Here is a 7,787-nt window from a genome sequence, read left to right as displayed (position 1 = left end):
GGCAACCGAGTGTAAGGCGTCTGCTGTCAGCAGAGCTGGCCTCGCGTCCCCAGCTAGAGGCTGATTTGGTGGATGACAAGTTGCCCATCAGCGGGCAGCGCCCTTGTGGCCAGGAGGGCCCACGGTGTCTTGGGGCATCGGGAAGAACGTAGAGGGTTGAGGGAGGTGGTGCTCTCCGTCTGCTCGGCCCTCATGAGGCCGCATCTGGAGTGCTGTGTCCAGTTCTGGGCTCCTCAGTAAAAGAGAGACAAGGGGCAACAGGAAGAGGTCATAAACAGTGGCAACAGTGGCCATAAACATAAGAAATTTAACTTCCTTCACATAAGGAAGAATTTCTTTTGAATTGAAGGTTACAGAACACTGGAACAGGCTGTGCAGGACACGAAAGGTTTCCCTCTCTGGAGATACTCAAAACCCACATGGCTGTGTTCCTATGTAATCTGCTGTAAATGACCCTATCTGGGTGGGGGGCTTGGACTGGACCATTTCCAAAGATCCCTTCCAACCCTAACTATTTTGTGATTCTGTGAATTTCCCTCTCCCTCAGTGTGAGGGAAGAGGGCCAGGTAGGAATTGTACTGGTGCAGTTACTGGTGGTGATGTTCAGTGTTGGGATTGCCCAGCCATTTGCACCAGCCCTGGTGGGCACATTGAAATATCCACATGGAGACACACACTTTTTGTTTGCACACTGAGGTGGGGCCATGTGACTGATCTGCAGGCAGGCAAAATCCCAGTAGCCTCTGCTTAGAGCATAAATAAAAGCATTTCTTTTTACATCAGGTGTGTGATTAGATGCTTAATTCAGTCATTTAGATCGGCAATGAATGATTAATCTCTTGGAGCAGTTAATCACTGTTTACCTGATTCCATGTGACAGGGCTGGTTGGTGCAAGTTCCAAGGATGCACCTCAGTGGGAAGTTGTTCTGTTACTCCTGCAAGTAAAATGAAGAGACATGAAACATTTCCAGTGAATTTGAGCACTGAAACAACCCCATGAACATTTAATTATTTATGCAACATGGAAAACCACTGACAGCAAAATTTGGGAGTCTCTCCCAGAACTTCTAGTTGCATTTTCCAGAGCATTTTGAAGGCTGGTGGGAAATTTGGATTCAGATCCTTGCTAACCAGCAGAAATAGCAAACAAATTTCTTTCCCATCAAGCAATTGCTGTTATCCTTGGAATACAGGGACTTCCTGTCCCCATTGGACAAATTATGTTAGGCAGGGAATTTGTGAATGCAGTTTGAAAATCATCCTGAGGAGAAGGATTTGGCTTAGTTTGTGAATGTGTTGTCAGATGAAAACTTGTTTGCACCTGGTGGGCTAATACAGTGCTTACTCTTCAAAAACCACTGGCCTGTGGAACCACATAATGCTTATTCTGTAGGAACAACAATGGAAAGTAGCCAGCTCTGCTGTGCCAAATTTCACCAGTTCACCAGGTAGTCAGGTATGACTTTGGAGTCGCTGACCACCAGGGACCCCAAAAGAGACCCCCAGGACAGAAGGGCGCATGCACAGAGGGGGAAGAACATATGTCAGTGATTTCAGGGAAATCAGTATCAATGTATGTTTATTCCAGGAAAATCAATGAATATGTATGTAAAGAATAGTATACAAACAGGAACTTTTTCTGTACTCAGCATGCACGATTTCTGCATCTGGCTAAAATCGTGCGTCTGGCTAAATAAAGAATACCTGCTTCTTAATGCTACACTGGTGTTAAGGACTTCTTTTCTTTTTCCTGATTTTTGGTATCAAATGCCTGTTAGCAGAAAATATAGGGGCACCAATACTGGACTCAGGAGCCTATATGACATTTGGATGCCTACTTGCCCTTGTGAATTGCAAACTTATTTAGAACAGGTCTGGTGAAAATGGTTTTTAAAGCATCAAAAACTGCCAGAAATCTCAATCTTTCCAAAGTAATACTAGCACTGGTAGGAACATTAAAGAAAATATCTCTGGCACAGCCAGATCCAGTAGAGGGTCTTCTGTTTGAGGATTGCATCCACACTACCCAAACTCCAGAAGGACTTTCTGACTAGGTCTATCTGCAGTAACCAAGAGAAGGCCAAGTCTAACATCAATATGCCACTTTGGTTAGGTTTAAGTATGTGTCCTGAATCCAGATAAAACCACTATTGTAGCAGTTCGTTTTGAGGAGATCTGAGATATGCAGAAACATATATGTAGATATATAGATATAAACAATGAAACTACACATTACTTTGCAAATACTAGAAAATGAATATTTTTTTCTGATCAGGAAAACCACAGACTTAAGGAAATGCTGCACTGCAGCAGCCTTTGAGGGTTTTTTTGTTGTTTTCAGCGCACAATATAGTTCAAGTTTCCTACTGATATAATAGTGATGTACAGAGCTCTTTAATTTGACTGCACTTTGTTAAAGATCTGTGGATTGTCATCACTGTTGACTATTCTCACTTTTACTTGCAAACATGACAGCTTTTCCAGGGACTGAGAGAGTGCACCACTATAGCCTAAAGAAAATAAACCAGAATATCATCATGAGCATAAACCAACCTATTTCTTCCTCTATATTTACCCAAAATCTACTTATTTCTTGAAAGAAGAGCTGTTCTCTGACAAATACCATCTGTCCAAATCCATACAGCATGGCCCATTATCATCATCCTTCCTATTTACAAAAAATCACTGTCGACTGCTCTTGTCAAGTGAACAATGGATAGCCTGAGTTTTGGAGCCTTGTTTTATTTGACATCAAACATAAGCAAAGTAGTTACCTGCTTGTGAGTCACTAATGAATTTTATTTGTTACTAAAAAGAACAGCTTAGTGTAAAAATACTACTGTGACTCTCACCAAAGTAAAGATTACATAAAGGAGTATTTTTATACAGCTTATTCAGGCAATATTTCAACACTATTCATATTTAACACCTTTAGCAAGCATACTTTGTCAGTAGACAAATTCTAAAAGTAAAAAATACTGCAAGTAATTGCTGAATACTTTAAAAAATAATTCATCACTAGCATTTTGGTGCCAAACCTGACGGCAGTGGCAATTATTTGGAGCAGTTGCTATATGTAAGGAAGGTTGTGTTCTCTTCTTGAAACACTGAGAACAAAACTCAGTCTAACAAGTGGTGTCTGGACTGCTCACAATTAATAAACTCTATTTACAAACCACGTTTTAATTGATCACAATATGCCAATGACAAAGAAATAAAAGACATGAAGATTGTGTTCTGGAGTGACTAATACTGCCATTAACTAGCATAGTTGATAATACTAATTACTATGCTCGTTACCTTGTAATTAGTGTGATCTTGTAACTAGTATTTGCTCCATCCTGTGAAGTCAAAGCAGATTAGAGCTTGTTGTATAAATTCTTTTTCAACTACACTACGTGGTTGTGCTGTTCAGGAATAGTATGAGCCTATGTTAAAAATGGACTTCTTCTTCAGAGCTGCAAAAAGAAATGGTATGCGTGAGTATGGCACTTCATTGGCATAGCAAACTGCGCTGTTAAAGATCTGTTGAAGACTATATTTGACAATTGACATTGAAGATGCATTTGATGAAGAGTGTGCAAAATTTTGGTAACAGTTTGAAACTTGATGTTGGCTGCTTTCAAACTTCTTTGAACATATGACTTGCCTTGCACTGTTAATTATTTTTTGTGATAATAGGTCCTAAAACTGGTGCATTTGCCTGCACAGGTCAGAGTGGTCAGATGGCCCTGCTGCAGCTGAGCTTTATCCTCTTCCAAGGAAGCCCTTTCTACTTTAGTTGTTCCTGAAGCTGAAGTTTGGAGGCACTGTCCCACTTTGTCAGTATATAAAAGGAGAATTCTCTGCAAGTGGTTTCTGAAATATTCAAAATCAATGTGTTATGTATACCATATGTGAAAGCCTGCATAGCAATTAGCTGGAGACATCCTTGAAGCTCCAGGAGAGGCAGGGAAAAAACAAATTATACCTTGCCAGACTGCACACTTTGAAACAGCAAAAAGCAGCATTAAAAATGTATATATAAGAAGATAAAAATTAATTCAGATGCTGTGTTTTATCTTAGCTGGACATACAGCATTTGATTTCTTACATACAGATTTCTCACATACAGATTTGATATCTCTGGAAGCTTGGGCTTCCAGAGATATCTTTCACATGAAGTTACCTTTTTGGGATCAAGTATAAAGATAAAAATGGACTCCTGATCTTAGGATCAAATTTTATGTGGCTTCAGTAACAACTGCTCATCAATTTTAAGTTTTAGATAGCACTAGAGCTGCTAAATATAATATTTTCCTGTGGCTTGATTATTGAATTTAACTTGTGTTTTCCTAAAATCATTATTTCTTTTTTCTAGTCTGTTATTTCAGCTGCAGTGATTCTTACCCTGTTGTGCAGATGAATGCCCCACATAATGGTTGTCTTAATTTGGCCTCATGCTCTGGTACAAGTTTGGCCTGATCACATCTTAATATAGTTTTAAATGTGGAGGTCCAGCGGCCTGGCCTGACCAGCAAGCCAGCCATAGCCGAGATCAACCCAAGGCCACGGAAAGCAACACCCTAAGCTAGGGAACACTGTTTCAAGTTTGTGAGAGTTAAAGTTTGTTCCAACGGGCTCGTGGGAGTTACTATGTTAATATTAGTTACATCTCCGTTGTGATTGGTTAGAATGTTGCTAGAATGTTCCATGAGAGAGTGTAAAAATTGGGATTGCCCCTGCTTGGAGGTTTTAGTGTTTGGCTGTATTCGGGAGCACTCCTGTTACTGTGGCAAAATAAAGGACCCTCAGATTTTCCTTCTGAGTTGACCCTTTGCAATTGCTCCTGTCCTCACGGGCATGGATGGAGTGATGTGCCATTCAAATATCGGAGAAAGAGACTGAAAAGTCTGGCCTTCAGAAAACTGTTCTCAACAAGCACAAGAAAATTATTTGCTGCCCCTGAGACTGTGGGTTTCATTATGCTTAATGGAGAGATCAGCTCATTGTGAATCCATCCAGCTGGAACACCAAGGGGAAGCTGAATGGACTGAATCACCATTAAAAACTCCTGTTCACTCTTTGATCTCCAAATGTAATGTAAACAAAGAATTTAAGTAAACTTATGCATAATTCAGTAGTGACTTGCCATTGGCAAAAGAAAGAAAAGGGCAGGAACACAAAAAATGCTACAGGGTAGAATTAAATATAAGCAAATGAGCATCTAGAGAATATTTTATAATATGACAGTCTGTAAATCTTCTGGCACATAACTAGAGGAGAATGGCTGCAGGGAATTCAGAGAATGGCCTGTGGTGCTGCAACCCATCCATTCCCCATATGTCAGAAAGAAATATGATCGCATCCCTTAAGAATACAAGTTGCTTGGTGCCAAGATAAATTTCACTTGTTGCCTGGAGATGCCTTGTATAGTATATCCTCCCTTTTTTGAGCAAGAAGAAGTAGAAAGGTGTCAAGGTCTAGTTTCCTGAGCCAGCTGTCCACTGTCAGGGGCCCCTGAGGTGCAAAGGGTGTCCAAAGGTGCAGCTACTGGCCCCTCAGCTCTGGGGCCATCCTCCGCCTTCCTGCCAGCTGTGCCCCTGCATATCAGCAGCTCTGTCTGTAACATCCATAAGAAGCTACAGGAATGCACTCAAATCTTTGGCTGCAGACTGTGTAGATTTTTCAGACAATACCAAAAGTAAATATTATAGAGGGCTCAGATCTGCAGCTCAGCTGCAGTTCAGATCTGCAGATTCAGCTTCCCACATCATTTGATTCAAAATCTACAAGAAAGCTTATGCAGAGATGGATGGTGAGGACTTAAGCTGGAAAGTCAGACAAAGATTTATGTAGAACTCTCCATCTCTTTCAGGCCAGTAAGCACTGTCTCAATATTTAAGTAGCATACACACCAGCCTGAGAAGGCACTGATTGAAACTGACTATAAAGTGACTTAGCATAGACGTGTGACAAAGTTGTGTCCCCATTTCTTAACTGCCCTCTGGTTACTGAATCTGGGAACCAAGATCTCAGAACTGGACTCAGAATACAACAAATTAAAGTAATTCCATTAAGAATTAATTTCTTAAAAAACAGCATAATTCTTTTTTTTCTGGTTTCTTCAGCATGTTCACCATATTTCCTACCCTAGGAACTAAGCTGTGTCTCTAGTTGAGGTTCTTACTCCATGTTACTCCAGGAAGAGAATACATGTAGTGAAGACAGAATTCCTACTTCAAAACATTTTAAAAATTTTGAGATATCAGGGTGATGGGTGACATATAAATATGCTGTGCCAGTTTTAGTGAGGGAAATACATATATGTTTTTTATCAAATAAAGCTGTTGTCATTTAGAACTCAAAGTGGCATTTTGGATTGACTGTTTGTGGAAATCCTTTTGTTAGCTCTTGTAAGTCTGTGTTTGGGGAGGCTGATGGAGTGTGCATTGAATCCTTGGCACACCTTGTACCTGTTGTGGGCAATCAGTCCATCATCTCAGCACCAGGGTGTTAAGGAAAAATCTTGGAAGTACGAAATTTAAAGAGCAAAATTCAGCATGTCTTTCACAGGACTCAAGGTTTTGTCCTAATTTGATATGTAAATTGTAGACTTGCATATGAGGAAGGTTTAACATTTTATGTGGGTATTTGGCATGACTCAGGCCAAAGACATGCAAACCAAAACATTATATTGCATGAAAGAGCATGATCTGGAAAACAATTTTTTGAAAAGGTGTTCAGATTATGTACTAATTTCAGTTTTCACAAGAGTAGTAGTATGATACTTTCTCCCAAAAGTGTACATTGCAGCTTCCAGAAGAAGACACACTGCTCAACACATCATTCTATAATATATGCATTATAGACTTAACTATAAATGACTTAACCATAAATGACTAAAAAACTGTTTCTAACTCTTACTACTAGCAGCTACAAATTTTGAAAGGTAACTTTTCTCAAGTTAGCAATGTATTAGAGATTTTATGAGTTAGACTTGTGTGATGATGTATTCATTATCTACCAAGAAGCAATACACACAAAACATATATACTTGTTTATAATTTTATAACAGGCACATAATAACTAACTAACAAACAAGCTAACTAACTAACTAACTGAATAAATAAATATATCAACCATATATATATATATATATATATATATATATACACATTCATATATAGCATGTAATTTGTAAATGTTGCAAGTTTGGAAACATTTTTCTGAAAATACTCTAAAATTATAAGAACATCAATTCGGAGGAACTGTTGAAATCCTGAACCATGATTCACCATCCGCAGTGATAATGTGAAATGTTTTAATATTTGAAAGAAAGGAAATTACAACATTCATAATACACATACTTTAGGAACAGTATTAAGGCTAATTCAAGTCACTCAGCCTTTGCTAATAAAATTAAAACAATTGTCTAGGAATGTGCTGGTTTGGGCTTGTTAAACCATGGCAGTGATTTATGAAATTCTTTATGAATTGTCATTTTATCTTTAAAAACAATAAGTGTAATTGGAATTAACACTGTCTTTCTCATGCTTTGCCTAATTTACAAGCCTTGTGCTCTTTGATACTAAATTTTTGTGGTTAAGTTTGATAAAGTGGACAAAAGATCTGAATCTGAGTCTCAAAAGTACTGTGCAAGTACAGTCTCTCTAGTGTTCCCAGCTGAGAAGAGACTGTCAATAGCAGGTAAATATAGGATAGTAATAACTTGAGAACTGAAAATTTTTGCAGGGAAAACATGACCATAATGGCCATCTCTGAAACCTGTAAGTTAACAATTAAT

Source organism: Geospiza fortis, unplaced genomic scaffold, assembly GCF_000277835.1.
Source record: "Geospiza fortis unplaced genomic scaffold, GeoFor_1.0 scaffold325, whole genome shotgun sequence".
In the NCBI taxonomy this organism is placed as follows: Eukaryota; Metazoa; Chordata; class Aves; order Passeriformes; family Thraupidae; genus Geospiza; species Geospiza fortis.
Note: the sequence above shows the minus strand (reverse complement) of the source record.